Here is a 25,621-nt window from a genome sequence, read left to right as displayed (position 1 = left end):
CCTTGCACCATTTATGAAAATAAACACAAAATGGATTAAAGACGTTAATGTTAGACCTGAAAACATAAAATTCCTAGAAGAAAACATAGGCAGTAACCTCCTTGATATTGGTTGTGGTGATAGTTTTTTGACTCTGACTACAAAGGCAAGGGAAACAAAAGCAAAAATAAATGGGATCACATCAAACTAAAAAGCTTCTGCATAGCTCTTTCTGCCATCTTGGAGCCTGTGGAGGCCCTGTGGGAAAAGTAGCCTCCATAGACTCCAAGATTCTCCTAATACTCTTTTTGACAGGACTCCTAAAATGACAAATATGTCTGGAAGGCTGTAGTCCAAGGCCATATTTGCTGGCTATAAGTGGGTTCTCTAGAACCAGAGGGAGAACACAGCCCTTCTTAAAATTGAAGGTGTTTATGCTTGAGATGAAACTGAATTCCACCTAGGCCAAGAAATGTGCTTATGTGTAGAAAGCAAAGAACAACACAGTGACTCCGGGTGGCAAACTGAACAAAACCAGAGTAATCTGTGGAAAAGTAACTCATGCTCATGGAAACAGTGGCATGATTTGCCAAATTCCAAAGCAACCTTCCTGCTAAAACCATTGGCCACAGAATCCATGTGATGCTGTACCCCTCAAGGATTTAAACTTACTGAAAAGTAAATAAAGGTATAGATTTGTTCTCTTGTAAAAAAAAAAAAAAGAAAAGAAAAGAAAAGAAAAAGAAAAACAAAGAAAAGGCTTCTGCATAGCTAAGGAAACCATAAACAAAGTGGAAGGCAACCTACTAAACTGGAGAAGATATTTGCCAATCTGATAAGGGGTTGATATCCAGAATATGCAAAGAACTACAACTCAACAACAACAACAACAAATCTGATTAAAAAATGGGCAGATGATCTAATAGACATTTTTCTAGTGAAGATATACAGATGACTAAGAAGCACATAATTAGATGTTCAATATCACTAATCATCAGGGAAATGCAAATCAAAAGCCACAATGAGATATCATTTTATACCTATCAGAATGGCAAGTATCAAAAAGACAGAAATAACAAGTGTTGGTGAGGATGCAGGGAAAAGGGAATCCATGTGCACTATTGGTGGGAATGTAAACTGGTATGGCCACCATGGAAAACAATATAGAGGTTCCTTAAAAAATTAAAAATAGAGTTACCATATGATTCACCAATTCCATTACTGGGTATCTATCTGAAGAAAACAAAGACACTAATTTGGAAAGATATATTCATCCTATGTTCACTGCAATATTATTTGCAATAGACAAGATATGGAAATCACCTAAAAGTCCATTGACGGATAAATGGATAAAGAAGACAGAGTAAAAATTTACAATGGAATACTAATTAGCTGTAAATAGGAATGAAATCTCGCCATTTGCAACAACATAGTAGATCTTGAAGGCATTTAATAAGTGAAATAAGTCAAACAGAAAAAGACAAATACTCATTTACGTGGAATCTAACAAACAAAACAAAACTAAATCCAGACTCATAGGCCCAGAGAAAAGAGTGGTGGTTGCCTGAGAGCAGATAGATGGGGGAATGGGTAATGGGGATCAAGAGGTATAAACTTCTAGTTATAAAATAAGTAAGTCATGGGGAGGTAATGTACAGAAGCGGGAATACATTTGGTAGCGTTGTGTTAACTTGTATGGTGACAGATGTGACTAGACATTGCAGTGATCAGTTCACAGTGTATACAAAAGTTGAATCATTGTGTTGTATACATAAAACTAATATGATATTGCATGTCAATTACACTTCAATAAAAAAGAAAAGACTCACTTTATAAAAAAATAATACTTTATAAAGAAATAAAGCTAGGCATCTATGTAATGTTCTCGTAGCGCCTTTTAAAATACACCTAACCTCTTACTTTTTCCCACCTAGTCTCTCAGATTTGAGGCCCTTTAAATGCCCTGCAGACCCTATGCACCTGATCAATGATATCAAGCAGATTAAAATGTACCCATATCCCATATTAAATAGAATCATTTCGCTGTAAAATTTTTGAAAGGATTTTTACAATTTTGTTTTTGAAATTTTAGGCCTTGGGTAACATGCCTAACTTATAACCAGCTACGATTTCTAAGTGATCAGCAAGCACGTAGAGGAATGTTTGCGATTTAACTTAAAAACTGTTTTCAAATGCAGTGACATTTTTATGATACTTTTTGAAAATGAATGAAGCTGACACAATATTGCATTTTGCTTAGTTATTAACCTGGCCTCCGTACTTCTAATATGCAACCAGTACCTTGTGATCAGGCCTTAAATATTTCCCCAGGCCTGTAAAACTTGGCAACTCTGGAGTGCCTTCAGTTTATTATGAATTAGGCCCACCCACGACAGCCCCCGATGTCATCTCCACCAGAGATCTAGCATAGGAGTCCTCGTGGACTGAACCACCAAACACCCAGCCCAAGTGTTGGTCACTGTGTGGTACTGTCTGGTCTTCTCTGCTGATAGTCTGGCACTGGCCAGCCAGTCTTCTAGCAAGCAGTCCACACCCAGATGGGATACGTTCTTTGAGATTTCAGAACTCCTCGAGGTCTGGTGGCTACACTTATCTCCTTATTTGAAGCTTTTCTTTTTTCACATCTTTCAAATAAAATCTTTTGTTGAGGTTCAGCTTGACATTAGAAGCTTGATATAATATATAACTGACCACATTCCCCCTCACCCACAAAAAAAAAAGAAAAAGAAAATTACTCTGGAAAAAGCCTTCAGAAATAAATGGACAAAACATATACCCCCTAACATCTCATATTCAGTCTTGGGCTTCTTGAAGGCAACATTGCAGCTAATAGCCCAGCCTCCCCACCTCTACTGAACTGTTCTGGGGCAAGAAGTCTCCCAGCCCACCACTCCCAACCAATAACCCCACATCCTTTACACTGTGCTACTTTTTAAAATGTTTATTTATTTTTGAGAGAGAGAGAGAGAGAGAGAGGAAGAATGTAAGCGGGGAAAGGGGCAGAGGGAGACATGACTAGGGGCTCAAACTCATGAACCAAACATTGAGATCATGACTTGAGCTGAAATTGGACACTTCACTGATTGAGCCACCCTGACGCCCCCAGTATGCTGTGCTATTCTAAAGGGAAAATTGGAAACTGAGTAGGTAAACATGGCGTATTGTTCAAATTTAAAATTCTGGGGAGATTTTTCAATATTTACAATTCTGATTTCTTTGTAGAGGTTCCTAAAATAATGACACTATTAAACCTTAAAATTAATACCCTACATTGGGCACAAATGCTCTGCTTTTATGAGCCTCTTCCCTAATCCATTCTTTCTCTTTATTCATTTAATATCGGTTGAGCCCCTCTTCTGTGCCAGATACCATGCTGAGCCCTGGTGAGTACAGCAGACGGAGTCCCTGGGAATAAAGAAGGCAGCAATTGCAACCCATCGTATCGTGGTGTCTTCTGTAAGTGCTTCGCATGGCTAATTTAAACCTGTTTTACTAAAATTCAACCCCATTTCTCCTTGTTCAGCCCATGGAGTAGGTAAACAACAGCCAATTACTATCCTTTCCAACATAGGTTTCCTGATACTTGAAACACTCAAATTTCTTTTTTCTTGCTCAAAATAAACATATTTTTCCACAAAGAAGATTAGATTTGATGTGTGCAACAAGCCAATGTAACTCCTTTGCCGTGTCATCACATTGTCATTGATATGAAAATATAGAATATAACTTTTCAGTCACATTGAAAGGATAAAGGAAAATAGAGTCCCAAGCGATCAACCAGTTTCTTAGGCATTAATCTACACACTAATCCTGATAATACCATTCTAAAAAAACTGCACTAAAATGAAACAAAAATTTTGCCTCATTGCACAAGCTGAGAAAAAATAACTAATAGGTCTCTATCCCATATGACTCATATCTGCGTACGCTGCCCCCGAAGAAATCAAGACACACTGTCACTGAACAACATTATTATCCCTTAAGAAGGACTGTAAAATGTGTACATCACTCATTCGTTGACATTGAACTTGTGCCAATACTATTAAGAGCACATATTAATACATATCCCAAATGTGTAGGAATGACTACAGAATAAAACACAAAATGAAATCGGTACTCACTATTAATTTGTCTTTTATAAATGATTAAGTAAAGCATACGAAGGAAATAAAAGGGCAATAAATACCCTTTTATCACAAACCGGGGGATTTCTCTTACTCTGGGCTTGCATACAACCAGTTTAGAAATATGCATAATTGCCTATGGTCAACATCATATCACTGCCAGATCACACATTAAACAGATAACCACTATTATTATAAAAGCGACTTCCTTGACCTCATATTTTGGTCTGGCTAGAAATTCCTGTATTTTCCCAGATCAGCTGTTACACAGTGCCAATCTCATGCTGTGCGTGTCACTTTGCCCCAGTATAAGTGACCGGCGCCTTATAGAGCTCACTCAAAGACACACTTATATGCATAGGAATAGCAGAAGTTCGAGAAATATGATCATAGTTCTTGCAGTGCTTTTTAAAATCTCGTCTATGTGTGTTTTTCTATTATAGCTAAGGTACAGTGTGTGTTATTTGGCAGCTGAATTTGACATGAAAATATAAAAGGTTTGGGCAACCACATATTTGGAAATAGAAATCTTTCCTGAAAACATGGCTTTGGTTTTTAAACACAGCTAAATTTCTGGAAACTTCAATTTGTTAAAGACAGCCAAGACTTCAATCATATTTAACATATTCCTGGGGTTTACATATAGTGTTTCAAAGTAATAAACAACATCTTGTTTGGAGTAGCATGAAGAAAATGAGGCAAGCACTTCTTTAGAGTAAAAGCTCCACTTTTAAAAATAGTTTGGAGACTCATTCTTATGTTGGTAAAATCACAAAACACTATTCAGCAAACAAAACATGATGAGCTCAATTCAAGTTGGTAAACATTTTTAGCTGGCTTCATTTGTAGTAAGAATTTTAATGTAACCATAACTTCAAGAATACATCCCTTATAATAGAAACTTGAGGGGCAAAACTTTTTTTTAATTGTTAATGAGAACGACAGTGTCAAGTTGGCATTTGAAAATCGGAAGAGATGTGATGACAGCAGTGAATTCATTGTTTGAACAAGTTTAAAAATCACATTACAGTGCACTAAAATGCACCCACATTTACTCACGAGCAGGCTCACTGCAGTGACCAACAAGCCCCAGGTCTGATTCAATAGCAGAAAATAGACTCCTTCTTTAAGGTAGCATCTATATAGCCACCTTCCCTCCGGCACATAAAACTAACAGTAAAGTTGTAAATCTTTCACATGCTTTTGTCTCATTGGTCTAAACATAACAGTGATGTCTAAAAAATCTTAAATCACTTAGTAAAAATAACAAGCCCTTTTCAATAAGCAAAACATGAGGAATCAAAATAGTACCATTCAAGAAAAGGAAGAAGCTTCCTCTATACTCTTTATAACAAGTAGGTCAGAATTCATTTAACCATGCTTTTTCCCTAAACAGATTCAGTGAACATAACATCTGTTGTAAGAACAATTATAGATTCACATCTAGATAATTGAGGGCAAACCAACTAATAAGCATTGGAACATCTTGCTCTGTGGTCAACATTCCCTAATTTTGCCTACATGTTATTCTGAACTTGTTTTTATAATCAATATTTTATTTCTCGGGGTTAGTAGGCAAAACATGGGAATTTGTCTGAAGGTTTAAAAGTTGGTTGAGATACTACCTCACACCCATCAGGATAGACGCGCTCCAAAACAGAAAATAACAAGTGTTGGCGAGGACGTGGAGACATTGGAGCCCTCATGCCCTGTGGGTGGGAATATTAAATGGTGTGGCCACTACACGAAATGGTGTGTCAGTTCCTCAGAATGTTAAAAAGATTTACCACCTAATCCAGCAATTCTACTTTGGGGTATATACCCAAAAGAACTGGAAGGAGAGTCTCGAAGAGATATTGGTACACCCATGATACAGCAGCATTATTTCATAATGGCCAAACGGTGGGCGCAACCCAAGGATCAATTAATGAGAGCATGTAAGCAAATGTACAATGGAATATTGTTCAACCTTAAAAAGGAATGAAATTTTGACAGATGCTACAACATGGACGAACCTAGAGGACGTTCCGCTATGTGAAATAGGCTGCTTACAAAAAGACAAATACTCTTATGCGAAGTGCCTTGACTAGTCAAATTCATAAAGACAGAAAGTAGAATGGTAGTTCCCAGGGCTGGGGGTGGGGGAGAATAGGAAGTTGTAGTTTAATGGGTACAGAGTTTCAGTTTTGCAAGAAGAAAAGAGATCCACAGATCACTTGCACAACAACACGAATATACTTAATGCTCCTGAACTGTATACTTAAAACTGGTTAAGATGGTAAATTTTACGTGATGTGTATTTTGTCACAAGTAAATGTTTTTAAACATCGAAATAAATTAGATAGATAGACAGACAGACAAAGTCTGTAGCCTGAAGATCAAGGCCAAGCCTGTTACATCATTTTATCATTGAATCTTGACAGCAACACAGGCCATGAGTGATATTATGTCCATGTTACAGGTGGGACAGCTAAGGCCCAAACCTCGAACCTCAGAAAAGAACACATTTCTAGCAAGTGGAGGGTTTGTGAGATAAATGAGTCCACACCTACACTGTGTTCAGTAGCACACTCTGGCTCTCACGCTGACATTAACACCTTACTGCAAATCCCTGTCGTTTACTCTCAGGGTCCCAAACAGCAAGCATTGTCATTATTCAATCACCCACGTGTGAGTTGGTCTTCATCTTGCATCCATTTATTCAGCACTAAATAGGCACTGGGATAGAAAGACAGGATACCTGGCTTGCATGGTTTAGCATCCAGCAAATAAAAACAGATACGAAAGCAAAAGCCCTGCATGTAAGCAGCAATAAAGCAGATGCATAGCCTTTAGTTGGAGCCCACAGGAGGAAGGGAGAATGCCCTGATGAACGAAAGAACCAAGGCAAGTTCTGCCTTCTAGGCACTTTTATCTAAGACCAACTCCGATGGCTTCAAAGGGGCCGAAGACGTGCTCCTGTGACTTCTGCGGTGATGACTGCCTCTCTGTTCGCCTTTTCATCCTTGCCTCCCTCACTCGTTCAAGATGAAAATACCCCCGTTTTTTAGTAGAGGAGGGAAGCCCTAAAAAGTCTATGTTAAATGTCTCTTGGTAAAAGACGTTTCTGATCTAAAAGAGGAAAGGATTTGTAAAAATCTCCAACCATCCACTTAGAGAAAAAATACTATGAAATATTAAGTGTTTGGCCAAACTTCTCTTCCTACAGTCTAACGATGGACAAATATCAGGAGGAAAAAAAAGGAAAATCAATATTTTAAAGCTATTTGCCTCACTGATACACAGCTTAGACTCTCTCAAAGTCCTTACCAAAAAAAAAAAAGAAAAGAAAAAAAAGAAAAGATACTTTGCAGTCGTTTTCCAGAGGAATAAAGTTTTATATGTTCCCTATGCAAGCAAGAAGTGATAAGATACAGTAATTTTGGTAATAAACCTTAAGACTTTAAAATTCAAAAGGAAATGTCTATAGAGTCACGTCTAGATACGCCTAGCAGAACTTTGAAAGTACACGCACTAAAGAGTGTAAGGTTGTTGTGCAACCTTAGAGGGATGGGGAAGTCTTTTGCTTCTAATTTTATATGATTTTTATGAATGTACAATATACTTTTTGGCATTTTTCAAATAAAAAAGGAAAAGCAGACAAGATTAATAAATGCTTTCATATATGCATATTGCAGGATTAAAGAAGGAAGTCCATCGTCAATGACTATGTTGATTTACATAACAGACACCTTTATCCTTCGTTAACAGGAAGTACTATAGCACAGTGGTTAGAAGTGGGGGTTTTTAAGTCAGACAGGCTTTGGTTTGAATTCAAGCCTCATTCTTACTGGTTGTGAGCCAGAAAAACATGATTTATCCACTCAAAACTATGTTCCCATCTATAAAACGGGGATAATAATACAAATCTCTCGGATTTATTGTTAAGATTTTAGAAGTTAGTATGTGTGGAACATACTGATCCCTCAGTTAAATATAATTATCAGAAGATTACAGGGAACAGAAGAGACCAGGTGATTCTACAATGTTAGCGTTAAATTAGCTGAATATAGACATAAAGGAAGAGGAAAGACAAACTGATAATAGACTGTAAGGAAAGCTTGAATTTGATAATAAGGCAGCTTAATTACTCAGATATTGATTAGGATAATAATGAAGCTAAATTTGTATCCTGTTTCTAAAGATACCATGTACTTGTTTGCTCTTCTAGTTTCCTAAGTAGTTAACAATCTCAAGAGACTGTTCTTGAGACTTAACCATGTATGATTAAAAATAATAGATGATATTGAAAGCATCTGGTTCAGCAAATGCTCCCAGGACTGAAAAGTCAAGGTACTAATGCTGCTTTTTAAGATAATACAAACTGCTAAAAGGAATGCTGATTGAATTTCTAAAAGGTAAACTGCTTAACACAGAGGAATGAGAAGTTATTTTTTAAAGAGTTAAAGGAGATTCATTTGAAATTTATCACAGTTAAGTACTAAACCAAGACAAAAAAAAAATGTGATACAAATAAAAGTGGTTAAGCAGAGATTTTAAAAGCAAGCTGTTTGGACAGTTAGTAGAAATCTTTATATGTTTACATAATAAAATCACATAAAACAAACAGAAATAACAAGGTTAGGTTAAAAGGAAAATGGCAGGCAATGAACTTGAAATCTACAAAATGTTTCAAATAATCCTAAACATCTTTATACAAATGTTAAACTGAGCCTCCTCATTAAAGAATATTTTTTTTTAAGTCAGGGTTCGATGAGGGTCAGGGATTTAACAATGGAGAGGCATAGATTTATCTTGCTGTCTCAGCAAATATTGTCATAAAACAATTTTGCTTTCCAACTTTGTAAAAAGAGCATTTGAGCAGTGTACACATACCAGAAGAAATTATTGTGGGCAGAAAAGTAAAGTTGGCACACTGGCCTTTTATTCCTCTCCTACTGTTACAGAGATTTAATCGTATCTGGGACACGTATGCAAAGCCAGCCAAAGATATTGACAGGGTGGAAGCCATCTTTGCAGTGAAACATGGGAGCTCTTGCCTCCTTTAAGAAATCTGTCCCTGCCAGGGCACCTGGGTGGCTCAGTTGGTTAAGTGTCCAACACTTGATTTCGGCTCAGGTCATGATCTCGTGGCTGTGAGATGGAGCCCCGCCTAGGGCTCTCAGTTGGGCTCCCCATTGAGCTTGGAGCCTGCTTGGGATTCTCTCTCTCTCTCTCTCTCTCTCTCTGCCCCTCCCCTGTTCATGCTCTCTATCTTTCTCAAAATAAATAAACATTTAAAAAAAAAGTAATCTGTCCCCACCAACCACCCGCAGAACAACTTTGTCTTAGAGATAAATGAAGTCAAGGCACAGTTTCCAAAGTGCCCCTTAAGCTACCTGGATGGAGACAGAACATTCTGGGATGTGAGGATCCAGGCAGATCCTCTCCTGCTGATTTTCCCCAGCTTGCCCATTAGCACAGATTAGTTTACTGTTCACATTGTCCCCTAGACACGAGGCAGAGAGAGCAAGTGGACTAAAACTGAAACAAGCCTTTGACGAGTACGGGAAGTGGGCTAGGGGTAGGGCACAGTGGAGCAGCAGCATCAGGCATCAGGCCAGAGCAACAGGCTCTGATGGACATACAGCGCCCGTATTTTCCAAACCGAAACTCCTGACACATGGCTTGACAAGTATGATTGTACTTATGGGAACAACAGGACAGAATATTTACAACCCAGGGCTGCCCTGGAAAATCTAGGGTATATAAACACCACATCCATAAAGGCATTGAAAGTGGGAAGGCTAACATAACCTACTTTGAATTCTGCAAGTGCTGGCCAGCACATGTGAAAGGAAGCTGAAGTCACCCTCGTCTCTATTTATTTCTATCATAAATGCGTTACATATTTTTGACACATTTAGGATCTCTATTCCAAAGACTTGCCTTAAGAATAGCAGGTGATATCTGAATGAAATAGATTTTTACAGTTGAGTAGAAAAGCATGCATCATATCAGATTAGATTGTTTGCCAAACTTGCCTGCCCAGCCCTTGCAGGGGAACTAAACTCACCCAGAGACTTCAGTGTATCAGAAGAGAGGAAATATTCTCAGAAAGCCCGTGCATGCTTGCACACAGCTTTCAGACTAGGCTCCATGAGTTTCCAGAAAGAAAATTCATCAATTCAAATTTGTGCCACTTTTTTTCTTGCCTTACATCCATTTAATTACTTGCATGTGAGAGTCATTGTTTCTTACACGACACCCCCCCAAAAAATACTTTAGTGAAAGCTTCTTGTAGAAAGAAAAACAAAGGTCAGTAACCTAATATCCCCAAGCAACCCTACAACAACAAACCAGGGAGGGAAAAAAGTGAAGAAATGCTCAGAACAGGGAAAAGATCTTTGTCTGTTTATTCTTTTGACAGTGAATAAAAGTTACGATTTTCCCAATAACTATAAATTGCTCATGTGTCCAACTTTTAGAGAATATATAAGGAGGCCCCATAAAAGATTAGAAGAGTTATTCTGTGTGAGTTAAGAAACTTTTTTAAGGACTAGAAATGCATCAATACAATCCATTTCGTCGTGACACACAGAAACTGGAAGTAGGAAAATGCCTGAGGGATTACCTAACAAAAGGAAAGCTCCTCCCTGTCACATGAGGAAACTGAGGCACAGCAGCATGTCCAAGGTTAGCTAGTTGTAACTGAATCAAGGCCGAACCCCATCTCCTGCAGAGCTTATGGATGAGTTTATTCATCTGTAAAATGAGGGTGCCGAACTCCGAGGTCAATGCCAACCATAACATCCTGCAATGCCGTATTGATTGATTGCTTTGTAATCTACTTATTTGTATTTTGGCTCTTAAATAAAGGTAAGGCTGCCAGGTTTGACATATTTCTAGCCCTTAGAAAGCTGACCTGACAGTAAAGCCCTTCCAAAACATTTATAGAGACAATGTTCAGAACAATTTGCAGAATTTAATAAGGTGACACATTTTGAAGCATGGCGCAGTCGGTTACAGGCAGCCAACCTGAATGGATGCATGTGAGGGAGGTATTATTTTTTTTTAATTTTCAAGATGTCACTGACAAGGGAGACATATGCCAAATGGTAACCTAGGTCTCTGTTTAAAAAAAAAAAAAAATCCTTGACAAAGGCATGAAGAGCAATGAAGAGCATGGTACAAGAAGAATGAGTGAAACATCAAAATAGGATACCGGGAATGAGAAAACATATTGATTAAAATTATTTAAAGTCATCTGAGGCCTCTTCTTTTCCACTTACACCTGGCCCCAAAATACTGCCATGCAGAGGTTTCCCGACATTTAATAGCTTAGTAGTGATCTAGGATAGATCCTCTTAAATCAGAGACTACAAATTAGTATAAAATTAGAGTATAGTTTTAAAATCTTCTATGCTAGTTATAATATTCCTTATTTATCTTTACCATAGACTCTTACCAGTATTTCATAGATCTCCAGGTAGGATTTACACAGTAAAAGAAAAAATGGCTATGTGGAATAAATATTGAATGAATGCTCAAATTGTTAAAAGCAAGAATAGCCAAATTACTACTATAATCTAAAAAAAAAAAAATGGTTTGATCAGATGTAGTATATTTTACATGCATTATATAGGTAAGATGCTTTAAAACATAATGGGGAATAAGCCAATAAGCAGAACATTCTTTTTTAGGATCACCGAGTACTTTTTCATAATACGTAGATTTAGTGGAATATCTACACCACCAAAATCATGACTGGAGGCAAATAAGAAAACAAAAGTACTTGGAAAAATTATCTGGAAAAATTATTGAGCAGTCTGGTTGCCTGATTTCCTGACTTATCTCACAACTCTCAGGTTTCCAGGTGAAACTTCCAGATCTTAAATGCGTTTTCCTACATTGACAGAAGTACCCACACTTTGCAATGAAGCCAACCCAGTTTTGAGCTCATGGTTTACTTGCTGTTTGTTCTTGGGCAGTTACTTAACTTCTCAGTGACTGTTTCATTCTCTGAAATAATAATAACATCTGAATCACTAGATTCTTAAAGTGATTAGATTTGATGGTATCCAAAATTTAGCTGTCATGGTGTATGGCACCAGGAGGCATCCAATACGTGGAGGTAGTCCCAGTAACAAGAAAAAGAGTAGTAATGGTCCTTCTCATGTCTTTTTTTTTTTTTTTTTCTCTTGTGGCACATTGTCATGAAATTAACACAGGTCCTGGATTCAGAGAGGGTTGGGTCTGAAGTCAAGTTCTGCTCAGGTGGGTGACAAGAGATTGTCTCTGGTCTGTTTCTTCTTCTGCGAAATGAACACCTTGTTCTTACTATTCTTGTGAAAATTGAATAAGATAAGACATGTTGGTGCTACAATAGTGTCTGGCACAATGGAAGGGATTACACAGAAATGCTGATTCCCAGCACTCCTTGTCCTCACAAGTCACCCCATGCCTTTATTCACTCCAGCACAAGCATGTTCTGAGCCCAGGAAAAATACAAAAGGAACAAGACTGTCCATTCTGGTTTCAAGAAACGGATAAAGAGGCAGAGAAAGAAAGAGAGAGATTATAGGATATGATGACAAATAACTTAAGGGAGTTATAAACCAATCTTGAGAACACAAAAGAATAAAGTTTTCTTGAAAAGTCTCTAAAAGATCTTAAATAGTAGGCCACTTAACACCCACTAGAATGGCTACAATCAAAAAAACAAACAAAAAAACAAACAAAAAAAAAAACACCACCACTGACAAAAACAAGAAAAACAACATAAAAAAGCAAGTTTGTGGAGAAATTGGAACCATTATACATTGCTCACAGGAATATAAAATTCCACAGCTACTGTGGAAAACAGTTCAGTGGTTCCTCAAAAAGTGTAACATAGGGGCGTCTGGGTAGCTCAGTCAGTTGAGCATCGGACTCTTGATTTCAGCTTGGGTTGCGGTCCCAGGGTCATGGAATTGAGCCTTGCATCAGGCTCCTTGGGGAGCCTGCTTGGGATTCTTTCTCTCAGCCCCTCTCCCCCATTCATGTTCTCTCTCTCTCTCTCTCTCTCTCTAATTAAAAAAAAAACAGGGGTGCTCAGGTGGTTCAGTCAGTTAAGCATCCAACTCTTGGTTTTGGCTCAGGTAGTGATCTTGCGGTTTGTGGGTCCAAGCCCCGCATCAGGCTCTGCGCTGATAGTGTGGAGTCTGCTTGGGGTTCTCTCTCTCCCTCTCTCTCTACATGCCCCTCCCCCTCTCACTCTCTCTCAAAATAAATAAGTACACTTAAAAAATTAAAATAAAATAAAATAATTTTTACAGTGCAACATAGACTCGAGACCCAGCAATTTCATCCCTAGGTATATACCCCCAAAGAATTGAAAGGAGATTTTCAAACAGACACTGGTACATGAAAGTTCACAGCAGCACTATTCACAATTACCAAAGCGTGGAAACAACCCAAGCGGAAAAATACAAGGTGATATACACAATGGAGTACTATTCAGTCAGAGTAAGGAATGAAGCATTGATACATGTTACAGTATGTAGGATCTTTGAAACATTATGTTAAGCGCAAGAAGCCAGTTACACAAGACCATGTATTATGTGATTCCATTTACATAAAATGTCCGGAATAGGCAAATCCCCAGAGACAGAAAGTAGATTAGTGGTCGATTAGGGCTGAGGGAGATGGAGAAATCAAGGGAGGGAATAAGACCTAAAGGGTATAGTGTTTCTCTTTGTGGAGACAAAAATATTCTAAAACTGACGCTGGTGATGGTTGTATGTATCTGTGACTATACTAAAACTGCTGAATTGTAGGCTTAAATGGATCAATTATAAGGTATGTGTATTATATCTCAATCTGTTTTTAAAAAGAAAGAGAAGGAAACTAAAAATAAAAATATGAAAACACACACACATACACACAATGTCCTAGGAGTTTGGCCAGACTTCTGCTAGATCCAGTAGAGATAGTGACGTTGGTGACCACTCCAATGCTAGAGCTGAAAACAAAAACTTCACAAAACTAAGAGTATGGCAGGCACAAAGGGTAAGAATGGAACCACTCATCCAAAGCCCAAGACAGAGAATGGAGCTAGTGTCTTCTGCAGCACTGAGAGGACAAGTGGGAGCCAGGACATGGGAAAGGGGGCCAGAGAACAAGGAGACATACGATCACTATGGATATGGAAGAGTTGCCCCCATCAGAGGCCTGGAAAGCAGGCTTCAGAGTGACCCTGCCATTCACTGGGCACGTGTGCAGGCAAGCTTGTGATCTTTCTTAAGCATCCGTTTCCTGTAAAATGGTAATAAACATAATGCTCACCTCACAAGATGCTTTCAGGGTTTAATGAAACAAGATAGGTAAAGCATGGAGTCAGAGTCTGGCAAACAGTACGCAGTCAATAAGTATTAGCTCCTTGAATCTGTGGGAAGCCAAGAGTTTAAAGTGAGAAATGTCCAGTTATCAACAAAATGTTATATCAGATGATAAAGGTTTCAAGCTTTTTGAACTTTTGAGTAATTTATACACATTATCACTAATTTAACTTCCCCTGATCCATCAAGAAATACACATGGTTTTTTAAAAACCTCTAGAGAATGATGGTAAATGTCTCCTAGACTAATGATACTGATCTGGCCTCGGTAGCTCAAGCTTAGCCATAAAAATAACAAGTTCTTTTATGATGATATTCTAATTAAATATCCCAAACTTTATTCCAGGTATCTGCAATCCAGTATTGGCAGAGCTAATTCAACCAAGAACATTCTGGCCAGCAAATAATAAATTCTCAGAAGCCAAAATTTCCATTTACACCTGTAAATAGAAAATTCAATTTAATGCAAATTGTTAAATAATAAGACCAGTGGGCAATGAACCATACTAAACACATCACATGAAATGGATCAGTCATGCAGCATGGTGACCAGGAAAGAAATTTGTGACACATTCTGTACTGTAGCTAAATGCTACGTGTTTACACACGCATGCACACACACGCACGAGCACTGAACAAGGCGCTTCCACAGAGACACAGCACACACATGAAAAATGTACAAATTCAGATGAGTGGCTGGTTACATTCCTCTCTATTTAAACTCTTTTGGTCACCTTCCATGGGATCATCTAACCATGCAGAATGCTATTTTATACAATGCTTGGCAGAGCAGTTGTTAGGCAGAGGAATCCTGTAAACGGTTTCATTGAAGCTAAAAATCATTAAGAAGTAGATTCGGGCATGCTCTTTTGTTGGACCTCCTCCTTGAGAAAGTTCAGAAGTCACTGTCCACAAATTTAAAAGTAGCAAAATAGTTACAGAACCACTTTAGCTGTGAGGCACGTAAGTCAGATTAAAACCACTCAGTGTAGATAATTTTTTTTTTCTTACCATAATTTGGACAATAGGATATTACTATGCTTCAGAGATTTTGGAGGTTGTTCAAGGTGCTAGATTTAGGATGTATGTTACAGGGTGTCCAGAGAGCAAGGAAGTTGGGGGTGAAAAGTTTGGAAGAAAATAGGTTTGATTTTTAAACATTTTCTAGCTTTCCGCTCTCTCTCTTTTCTTAAAGAAAACATCATGCATCTGAGCTTAGAAACAGCTTAAAAGAAAAAAAAAAAAAATCACATGGATCGTCTTTCGTCCTAGTCACCAAGGCGCTGACACCCTAACACAGGCTGTTATAACAAGAGAGTAAAATCCTTAATGCTGACATAACACTTTGCTTTTTGGGTTCCCAGAGTCTGAAGAGTATACAGACCAAAGCCAAGCAAATCTTAGTGGCAGATTTTTTCCCCCGTATGTGTTTGTGAAGTAGTACCTGTTTGCCAGAAGCTGGAGGATTTCACAGCAAGTGGGACTTTCAGGCTAAAACTAGGAAATGCCAGGGTGAGTCTGGACAAGTTGGTCACCCCAAGTATTTGTCAATAAAAGACTACAACTGGCACTTAATCATAATATTTGATGTTACACACACATCAAATCGACACACATGTATTGAAATAATTTTAAAATCATGCCCATTTAAAAATGAGAATGCGAAATATTCAGCTAAATGATATACTAATTATTCATTAATTTCCCTCAGCATCCTTTTGTTATTTCTACTTCTGTGAGCTCCCATCAAACCTTAAAGGAAATTTTCAGGTGTATTTTCCAATCAGAAGGACCCATGGTCAACCTAAGAATTTACCCCAAGCCCACTGGTCCTCAGGAAATTGGAAAATTTTGAGAAAAGGGTTTTAATGTAAAATTGTTTCTATACTGAATCAGAGAACTGATTTTGCTTTTTGAATAATTCAGCTGAAATTTATGTTAGCCTGAAATATTAATATAATTAAGGAAGTAAAATATTATCTGGAATATGGCTTTACCCCAATCAAAATAAAACATCAAATCCTTTTCTTTATTTTATCAGCTGAGCTTAGCATTTTCTTCTTGCCTAGAAATTTGTTAATGAAACTGGGTTGAAAGAAAGTTTTTATATTTACCCACCTTTGTCACTCTCCACTTACATCTTCACATCTTTAAGACAAATGAAAACACAGAGTAGCAAAATTATATTTGTTTCTTTCTAAATTCATTGTAGGTATATTTGATTTCTTCCAAATTTCCAGTGGTATCTGCTATATTTCGTTACTGAAATATTTCATGTAATTAATTAAGAAGTAGGGATAATGTAGGACCACTTCATCCAAAGATCTACCAGCATATGGAAAACACTGCAAATTACCAAATAAGTCCATTGAGTGAAACATAAAGTAAAAATGAGTTTAAGAGACAGCTGGACATGTTTATGTAGGCAAGGGGGTTGGAAGATATGCTGACAACACAGAGAGGTGTGTTGCAATAAACTTGAAGGAGACAGGCCATTGGGCCAACCATCCCTTTTCTATCCAGGAATTCCTTATGTTCTCATTAGTGTCTCACATCTGGACAGCTGTGTTATTAAAATCTGGTCCTAAACTCGAGTCAATGAAAGGGTTTGGTGTCTCAATTTCATTCTTCCTTTACGTATTGAACACACACACACACACACACACACACACACACACACACACACACACATTTCAACTTTTGTTCAAGGAAGCATTTCACATCCAGATGTCAGATTTTTGTGACTCATGGCCAAGGAGAGAGAAGGGCTCTGTGAACAAGCTTGTTCTGATCATGTCCACCTCTGTCTGATACGAGTACATATTCATGGCACCTCACTTTCATAAATACAACATTCTAAGCAGTCCTTTGCATGACCACCACCTTCAGTTTGGAGTTAGGCCTCAAGCTTCTATAGCTCAGTTTCTTGGGAAGAAAAAAATATTTTAAGGGTTAGAGAAAAAGGGCAGTTCTCATTCCTTTATCTTTCCTCATCTTTTAAAATATGTGGTTAGGAAAGATTTTGTACAGGATTGGTTAGAAGCCAAGAGTTTCACTGACCCTTTTAGTCATTGCCATTTCACATTTCTTGCCTCAGGAAGTGGTTGAGCTTTTGAACACATTCATATTTTAATATAAATGATGTGGGCATAACCTGCATCTGAATATAAATACCAAGCACCTGCTTTAGCACTTTATAATTAACACACACTTGGATCCCCACTGTGTCATTTGCTCTAAATCATGGTCCCCTTAGGTTGGTGCTATTATCTTATGTTTTTACACATAGAAACTGAGATCCAGTGAAGGTAAGGGACTTGGCTAAAATCACTTGCCCAAGTGGTAAGTGGTCGAGTTAAAGCATGTGCTGTGTAGATCCACCTTTCAATATATGTGTATGTATATATATATATACACACACACACATATAAATACATATATAAATATGCATATAAAAGTAAATATACACACACACACATATACATGCATACCTGGAAACATGGATATAAGATGAACTTACATTCAAACAGAAAATAAAGTCCCATCTCTAAAGTGAGTTTTAAAAAAATAAAGTTGAGCAAAAAACATAAACAAATGATAAACTTAAATCTATTGGGTCCTGGGGCGCCTGGGTGGCGCAGTCGGTTAAGCGTCCGACTTCAGCCAGGTCACGATCTCGCGGTCCGTGAGTTCGAGCCCCGCGTCGGGCTCTGGGCTGATGGCTCAGAGCCTGGAGCCTGTTTCCGATTCTGTGTCTCCCTCTCTCTCTGCCCCTCCCCCGTTCATGCTCTGTCTCTCTCTGTCCCAAAAATAAATAAAAAAAAAAAAACTTTGAAAAAGAAAAAAAAAAAATTAAAAAAAAAATCTATTGGGTCCATTTCTAAAGACTTAATCCTACATGGTAACTAGATAAGCATATGTACTATTTCATTCTCACAAGTTAAGAGTAAAGATGCCTGGGGGGTGTCTGGGTGGCTCAGTCATTTAAAGGACCTACTCTTGGGACTCTCAGTTTCAACTCAGGTCATGATCTTGCGGTTTGGTGAGTTGGAGCCCCACATTGGGCTCTGCACTGACAGAGCGGAGCCTGCTTGGGATTCTCTCCCTCCTCGCTCTCTGCCCTTCCCCCACTCACATCCCTCTCTCTCATTAAACATTAAAAAAAATTTTTTTAAAGGGTAAAGATACCTAAGGAAACAAAATTCATACAATTTACTAATTAAAGACTTCTTTATAGTTTTGCTATCCTTTTTTGTTGTTGTTGTTTTAGGCTAAAAAAATTATAGCCATTACAGTTAATAATAAATGAATCAAAATACTGAATTGTTTGTTTATATTTGTTTAAATTTCAAGCATCATACCCTTCACAGTGAAAACCCAGGCACCACCTGTGTTCTATTGAACTGACACTGAAATAATATTGTCTCCACAAAAGCCAAATCCACACTCAGAAGCTATTAATTGCTCTTGGTGTACACAGAAGCCTTACTCAATATTTGGGCACCACAGATAGTATTGGAATACAAACCAATAGGTGAGAGAGAAAGAAAGAGAGAGAGAGCAGCTGTGGTGGCAGGACGAGGGCACTGAGGAAAGAGAGACCGAGCCTGACACCTAAGGAGGACAAGACACCCTAGAGCCTCATAAGGAGCAGCTCCCCAATACCCAATCCCTTCTGATTATTCACTGTATCTGCTTTGGTGCCCATCCCATCATTTGGTTCTCTCCTGGAACAAGTGCCCTGGCCTGAACCCCAGTTTGAGGCTCCTCCCCCAATAATCTGTCTAGCCCTTACCAATAGCCTCCTGTCAGTCACCAGAGCCTATCCATGAGACCCAGTAGCTGATTGGAGTCCTACTTCCACTGAAACAGAACCCCTCAGAAAGTAAGAGGTACTGCCTCACACTTGGCAAGAAGAGCCACTGAGCTCCTGAAAGAGCCCTGGATGTTGAGGTCAGCCTCTCATGGACTTTGTGCATCAAAGCCCTCCAGCTACTGTCATTGAAACATTGGCCTCCCTCCCTGAAGTTCTGACATTAGACTTTCTCCTCATTCCCTCCGAGCCAGCTCTGAGGTCCCAACATGCCTTTAGCCCAGCCTGGAAGGGTTATAACATGTCACAGGTGATTTAAACTAATTTCAGTGGTGGTTAATGGATTTCAAAGACCTGACCTTTTGTGCATTAGGAAGATCTACTCTTTCCTTCACTTTATTTTGTAGCTATCATTTGGCTGGATGGCCTGCTGTCTATATTCCCAATAGCATTCATCACGCACAATCTGTCTTCCCTGCCAGCCTGCAACGATTAGGTCTGTATCCTTATTCTCGGCATGGAGTCCAACACATAGTAGGGAATTGGTAAGCATTTGCTGAATGAATAAATATGTGATACACGTGTATAATTGTCAAGCAGTTCATTTGTTTAGGACATGAAGTGCCCCATCACATATTTGAATTTATTAATTGGCCAATAATCCTGATGCATTAGTAAACACATTTAAACTTTAACATATTGGGGTGCCTGGGTGGCTCAGTCGGTTAAGCATCCGACTTTGGCTCAGGTCATGATCTTGCAGTCTGTGAGTTCTGGCCCTGTGTCGGGCTCTGTGCAGACAGCTCGGAGCCTGGAGCCTATTTCGATTCTGTGTCTCCCTCTCTCTCTGCCCGTCCCCTGCTCACGCTCTGTCTCTCTCTGTCTCTGAAAAATGAATAAACCTTAAAAAGAAAAATTAAACTTTAACATATTTACACATAAGGGCACACTTTCAAAAACCATTTAACCAATGTCTAGGGGTAGGTAGGAGGAAGATTATAAATATCTTTGCATTCAGTTGTTGTTTCATAGTATATACAGAATTTAGTTTGTATTACTGGCCTCTCAAGAGAGAATTGAAGCACAAATAATATGTTTTTATCTACCATCTTAACATGTGAAGTTTTTCTCCCTTCAAAAGAGTATTTGCCAACTTTGCTTTATAAAATTCTAAGTAAACAGAAGGAAAAGACAGCCCCTTACTGGAAGTAGCATTTTCATTCAACAACAGAACTATAATAAATATACCTTTTCTTGGGCTTCACATTCATCAGCAAAAAGTCCAGAAAACTATAGGTAGAATATATTGAGATAGCCTCCTTATCTTTACTTAAAACTAATAATTTTGTGACTTCATGACAAAACAAAAAAATTATTTTTCAATGTTCAGTATCTATATGATCCCGGCTGCCCCTACTCTCCCATCTCAAATAAACTCAAATAATTTTCCAATTTTGTTCCCAAACCACTCTCTTGACCAACTGTTTATGACTTGGTGCCTTTCTGTACTAAAGACAAGTGACAAACCAGTTATGGAAGAGAAAAAATCTCTTCAGGTTGCTCTCCTAAAACCAAGGCTCCCTTTCTAATGTGTACACATATTTGTACATGTATGTATCAGAACTAATCTAAGTCACAGGGCAGAATTCAATTCCATTTTGATGGCTCTCTGCTATGACTCTGAGCCAGTCCCTTCAACACTCTGTTTCCTCATCTGTCACAAAAGAGTACTAAAATTTGCCCTTGGCCAGTTTCACAAAGATGATTCCATATCTGAAACATACTTGGGGCTTCCAAAATGGGTTTATTTCATCTGACTCCATCAAAATCTTAATTTCCTCCTTTTCCAAATGGGGCATAATAATATCTGCCAACCTTGAAAGTTTATTGTAAGGATCAAGTGAAGATAATACATATGCAAAAGCTTTGAAATTTGAAAATGTTTTACATGTGAAAGTTATTTTTATTCGAATACTTCCACAAATGCTTGTCTAATCTAAATACAAGTCATTGCAAACTACAATGAGACCTTTCCGATTGGGGGGGCCCCCTGTTAATATGAAGTGCAGGGAAGCTGCGTTGCTCCTGTGGCTAAATGCATCATCTGCGGAACATACGTGTGCTTGGTGTTCTTTGTTCAGCAGTGAAAATCAGCTCCTACCATGACATTCACGTTCACTTCAAAATGTATTTTTAAGTGTCCACCGTGTGCCAGATACTTACTAGGAGTCGAGGGTATGCCTTAGCTCAGACTACTAGACTGCGTGGCATACCATAGACTGCGTGGCATAAACAATAGACATTTAGTCTTCATGGCTCTGAAAGCTGGGAATTCTAAGATCAAGGTGCCAGTGTGTTCACTTCCTGGTGAGAACTGGCTTCCTACCTTGTAGACAGCCACCTTCTCGCTGTGTGCATGGGGACAGCAAGCTCTCTGTGTCCTTTTTCTTACAAGGGCACTAATCTCACCTTGGGCTCCCACCCTCATGACCTCATCTCAACCTGATTACTTCCCAAATGCCCCACCTCCACATACCATCACATTGGGAATTAGGCCTTCAATAAATCGGTTCTGGGAGCTAGAACATTCGGACCAGACGAGAGTATAAAGATGAAAGTGGCAGTGTCCCTGGCCTCAGAGAAGCCTTATTCTAGTTGAAAGAAGACACATAAAGGCAACACAGCAGTGCAGAGTGTTAAGTGCTGTGAGGACACAGAAGAACCAGCCTCAGACTTCCAGGAGGAGATGACATGTGAGCTGAGTTAAAGAATGAACGCTCAAGTCAGCCACATGAAGGGAAGGAGAGAATACTCCCAGCAAAAAGCATAGGTGCAAAGGCCCTAACATTGGAAATAATATGGCTTAAGGGGAAATACAAGCAATAGTACAAAAGGTAATGTGCCCTTTGAAGATTGGCAGGAGACGAAAATGAAGAAGAGAATGTGTTCCACCCAAGAGAGCCTCATGTGCTTAGCTAAAGAACCTGTGGTTTATGGCATAGGCATAAGAAATGCTGCAGTATTCAAACCATGGGGACAGGCAGGATTAAACTGGCCCGGTTTCTTGGATTCTCGATTTTATCCAAAACTATGGAAGAGGTACAAAGTTTAAACTGAAAGGTTATCATTTCAAAACAATATTCATAAATATTTAAACACCCACCCTCAGGGGTCCATCTTTGAGGTTCGCTGAGTTTGAGGAATACCACAGTCATGTCATTGGGAACTGCTGACAGTGGTGACACAGTCAGATAGATGTTGTTGTAGATCAATGACTCATACCGGTGATGGAGAATAGATACGAGGGAGGAAAGACTGGAAACAGGAAAGCCAGTCGGGAGGTGGGCACAGCGTTCCAGGAAAGAGATGACGAGTACCTGAAACAGGGTAAGATGAAAGTGTGGAGGATTTGGGAAATGTGAGCACATGTCAGGAACTTGTGGAGGTAAGATCGTTAGCATTTGCTGACTCATTAAATATGGATTTTTTTTTTTTTTTTTTTTTTTTTTTTAAGAAAAGAGTCAAGGGGCACCTGGGTGGCTTAGCGGGTTAAGCGTCTGGCTCTTGATTTCGGCTCAGATCACAATCTCACAGTTCGTGGGCCTAAGCCCACAGAGGGCTCCTGTTGCTGACAGCATGGAGCCTGCTTGGGATTCTCTCCCTCCTTCTCTCTCTCTCTCCCCCCTCCCTCACTCATGCATTCTCTCTCTCCCTTTCTCAAAAATAAATAAACTTTCTAAAAAATTTTAAAAAGGAGTTAAAAGTCACCCCAGGATTTGGGCTTGGAAGACTTGGGATGGACAGTTGTGCCCTTCAATAAGCTGCAGAATATAGGAGAAAGTCAAAAAAAGTTAGATCATCCCTTCAGCTCTGACCATGTACATTTCTACATACCCATGAAAATCCAGGTGAAGATGTTCTGAATTCCTCCCGATAGTCTTCTCTGATTCTCCTGTGAAAAATCACAAGCATTTGCAAGGTGGTCAGAATTAGTGGGCCATTCAGCTTTATCTCCTTCCTCACTTCCGGTGGCCATGTCTAGACTTCCTATATGACCTGGGTTCACCTCCTTCACTATTTTCTCCGATGCTTCTTAGCATCTATGACAGAGTAGTGGCTGCCTGAGTGTGGTTTTCTTAGGGAAGCACAAACAACCCAGTTCCTTAAGCTCCTTGGTTTTTTAACCTTTTCAATAACACACCATATGTCACTGACTTGAGGACTATTCTTAAATAAGTAACCTAGAAGAAAATTCATTATCATACCATCCACAATCTCTTAGCCTCCCATGTCCCTATTTCTGAACTTTATTTCATTTCCAACAACTTCGTTTCTAATCTTGCTCCTGGATTCCCAATTATAATAAAACAAACACTGATCTCAGGTGGGGAGTAAGCATCAGAAACAGATGAACTCATAAGACAAAAATCTTATGTCTCTGTCCTCCTGTTTTCATGCAAATGTCCCCAGTAATTAAATCAGGGAAAGAAAATGTAGCAAAAACATATCAGCCAAATGGTTTCAAAATTTCAAAAGAAGCTGTAAATATGGTCTTTTTTAGAAGATCAGGTTCTAACTAGAGTATGAGAAAGGGTAACAGTTGTTCTGATGAAGCAGTTTTTAAATTCTTGTCAGTGATTTAAAGAGAGATAACTGATGTATGTTGAAGAAGCTGGCAAGATTTTTAAATAGTTCGGACGCTACAGGGAGCATTTTTTTTTTCTTAAAGCAATGTACTCAGAAGTGTTGGCAAGATTTTATTTGAACGTAGCAGTGCTTATGTGAGGAAGTTATTTTGAATTACCCTAGTATAAATATGTATGACTTTATTTGTATTGAAAATTTCCTTTGCAAGTGAGTGACTGAGGGACTGTTATATCTCTATTGCTTGGCAAATGATTTCAGTATTTCATTTTGGAAATAAAATACTCAAAACTCAAAAATAATGCCAGACTCCTGTTTATGACCACAGGTGATTTTTGTGCCTACGTTAATACCTTTTAACTCCTATTTGCCATGTGGCACAAATGGCATCTGTTGTCTTACGTCTGGCTTTTTTTATACAGTATTCATGCATGCAAGCATTCATTCATTCGGCAGACATTATTCAGAACCTCTCAGCCACCAAGCTCTATGCTAGGCACAAGGCAGACAGCAATAGTATTGAACTGGCCTTCCTTATAATATTTCGCGTAAGCATTCTGTTTCCTCTGGGCAGTTTTCTGCAATATAGTGGAAATTTCTAATCTTAGCATCATAGCTTATTATTTAAAAAGCTAAGCCTGTTGAAGGCTATGGACAAGGCTAACTTTGAAAGATAGTTTTTCCTCTCAGCAGAGAACACCAAAATAAGGGTAAGAGGAGGTGAGGGCCCTGAGAAATAGGACCTGAAGGGGAAGGAAGAAGAGAGAGGGAAGGATACTGGAGAAGCAAAGCATTGTAAATAGGGCTCATACTTTTCACCTCTGGACTTTTGAGCAACCAGTTACTGTTCTACGTGAAAATGAAACTCCTGGCAGGAAAATCATCTAGCCCCTGTGCTGATGGAGCCTGTTCGTTTACTTAAAGGAGAAACAAAACACAACCCTACACCTTCTTTGTTTTCCTTCTTCAGCTCTTGTGTGGTGTTAGCAGGTGAGGAGATCATTTATTCTCAAGTGCAACTTCACACTTGGCGGCATAAGCAAATCATACTTGTACTAGTCCGGTCCATTTCCTCCTTATGATTTCTTTCCTTTTTCAGAGAAAACCTCTTATTAAATTTTAATATATTTACTTAAAAATCAACCACGAGAAGGCTCATCAGAGCCATTTAAAGAGAAAGACAAATATATACACATAATTCTGCATATGCTCCTTCGTTTATCTGAGGCCACGTGTAAAGCTGATACAGCGGAAGGGAAATAAGCCAGCCTAACTTGATAAAAAGGAAGTGTGTGAGTCTAAGTGTCCATGGTCCCTGCCTGCTACCCTCATCTATCCTCGTGCTCATCTCAAGCCGTTACAAGTGTGAAACAGGAGCTCACTTTACTTCCCTTTAAAGCTTTTTAATGAACGGCAGATTCCACAAAAGACAACAAATATTTACTATATAACAGGCACTGTCGTAGGGGATCGGGAAAGATACATCAGGGGTAGATCATCTTCCTTTGTCAAATAAATTACTATTTAAAGATCCTAAGTGAAGCAACGATTAAAAATTTCCAAGTGATGGAGTGCCTGGGTGGCTCAGTTGGGTAAGCAGCCAATTTTTGATTTGAGCTCAGGTCATTATCTCACCGTTTATGAGTTCGAGCCCCATGTCAGGTTCTATGCTGATAGTGCAGA

General features: G+C 38.8%; 1 long non-coding RNA gene and 1 pseudogene across 3 annotated transcripts in view; one reads left to right on the top strand and one right to left on the bottom strand.

Moving 5' to 3' along the window:
• Window positions 1-25,621, bottom strand: part of LOC147578450 (uncharacterized) — a 90,002-nt gene that overhangs the window by 54,444 nt on the left and 9,937 nt on the right. For 2 of the 3 annotated variants that reach the window (XR_015255204.1, XR_015255205.1), the window contains 4 exons: window positions 24,887-25,028; window positions 23,189-23,246; window positions 22,458-22,671; window positions 14,430-14,529 (listed from right to left, as the gene is read on the bottom strand). This is a non-coding gene — a long non-coding RNA (uncharacterized LOC147578450). The remainder of the gene's footprint in view (window positions 1-14,429; window positions 14,530-22,457; window positions 22,672-23,188; window positions 23,247-24,886; window positions 25,029-25,621) is intronic. The other variant, XR_015255206.1, reaches the window with a different exon arrangement.
• On the top strand, window positions 305-675 carry LOC112872125 (large ribosomal subunit protein eL33 pseudogene; annotated as a pseudogene).

The sequence above is a fragment of the Puma concolor genome, chromosome C1 (genome assembly GCF_028749965.1).
Source record: "Puma concolor isolate L17-30 chromosome C1, mPumCon1.1.hap2, whole genome shotgun sequence".
Taxonomy (NCBI): Eukaryota; Metazoa; Chordata; class Mammalia; order Carnivora; family Felidae; genus Puma; species Puma concolor.
The sequence above is the reverse complement of the archived record's forward strand: the minus strand, read 5'-3'. Positions and strand labels throughout refer to the sequence as shown.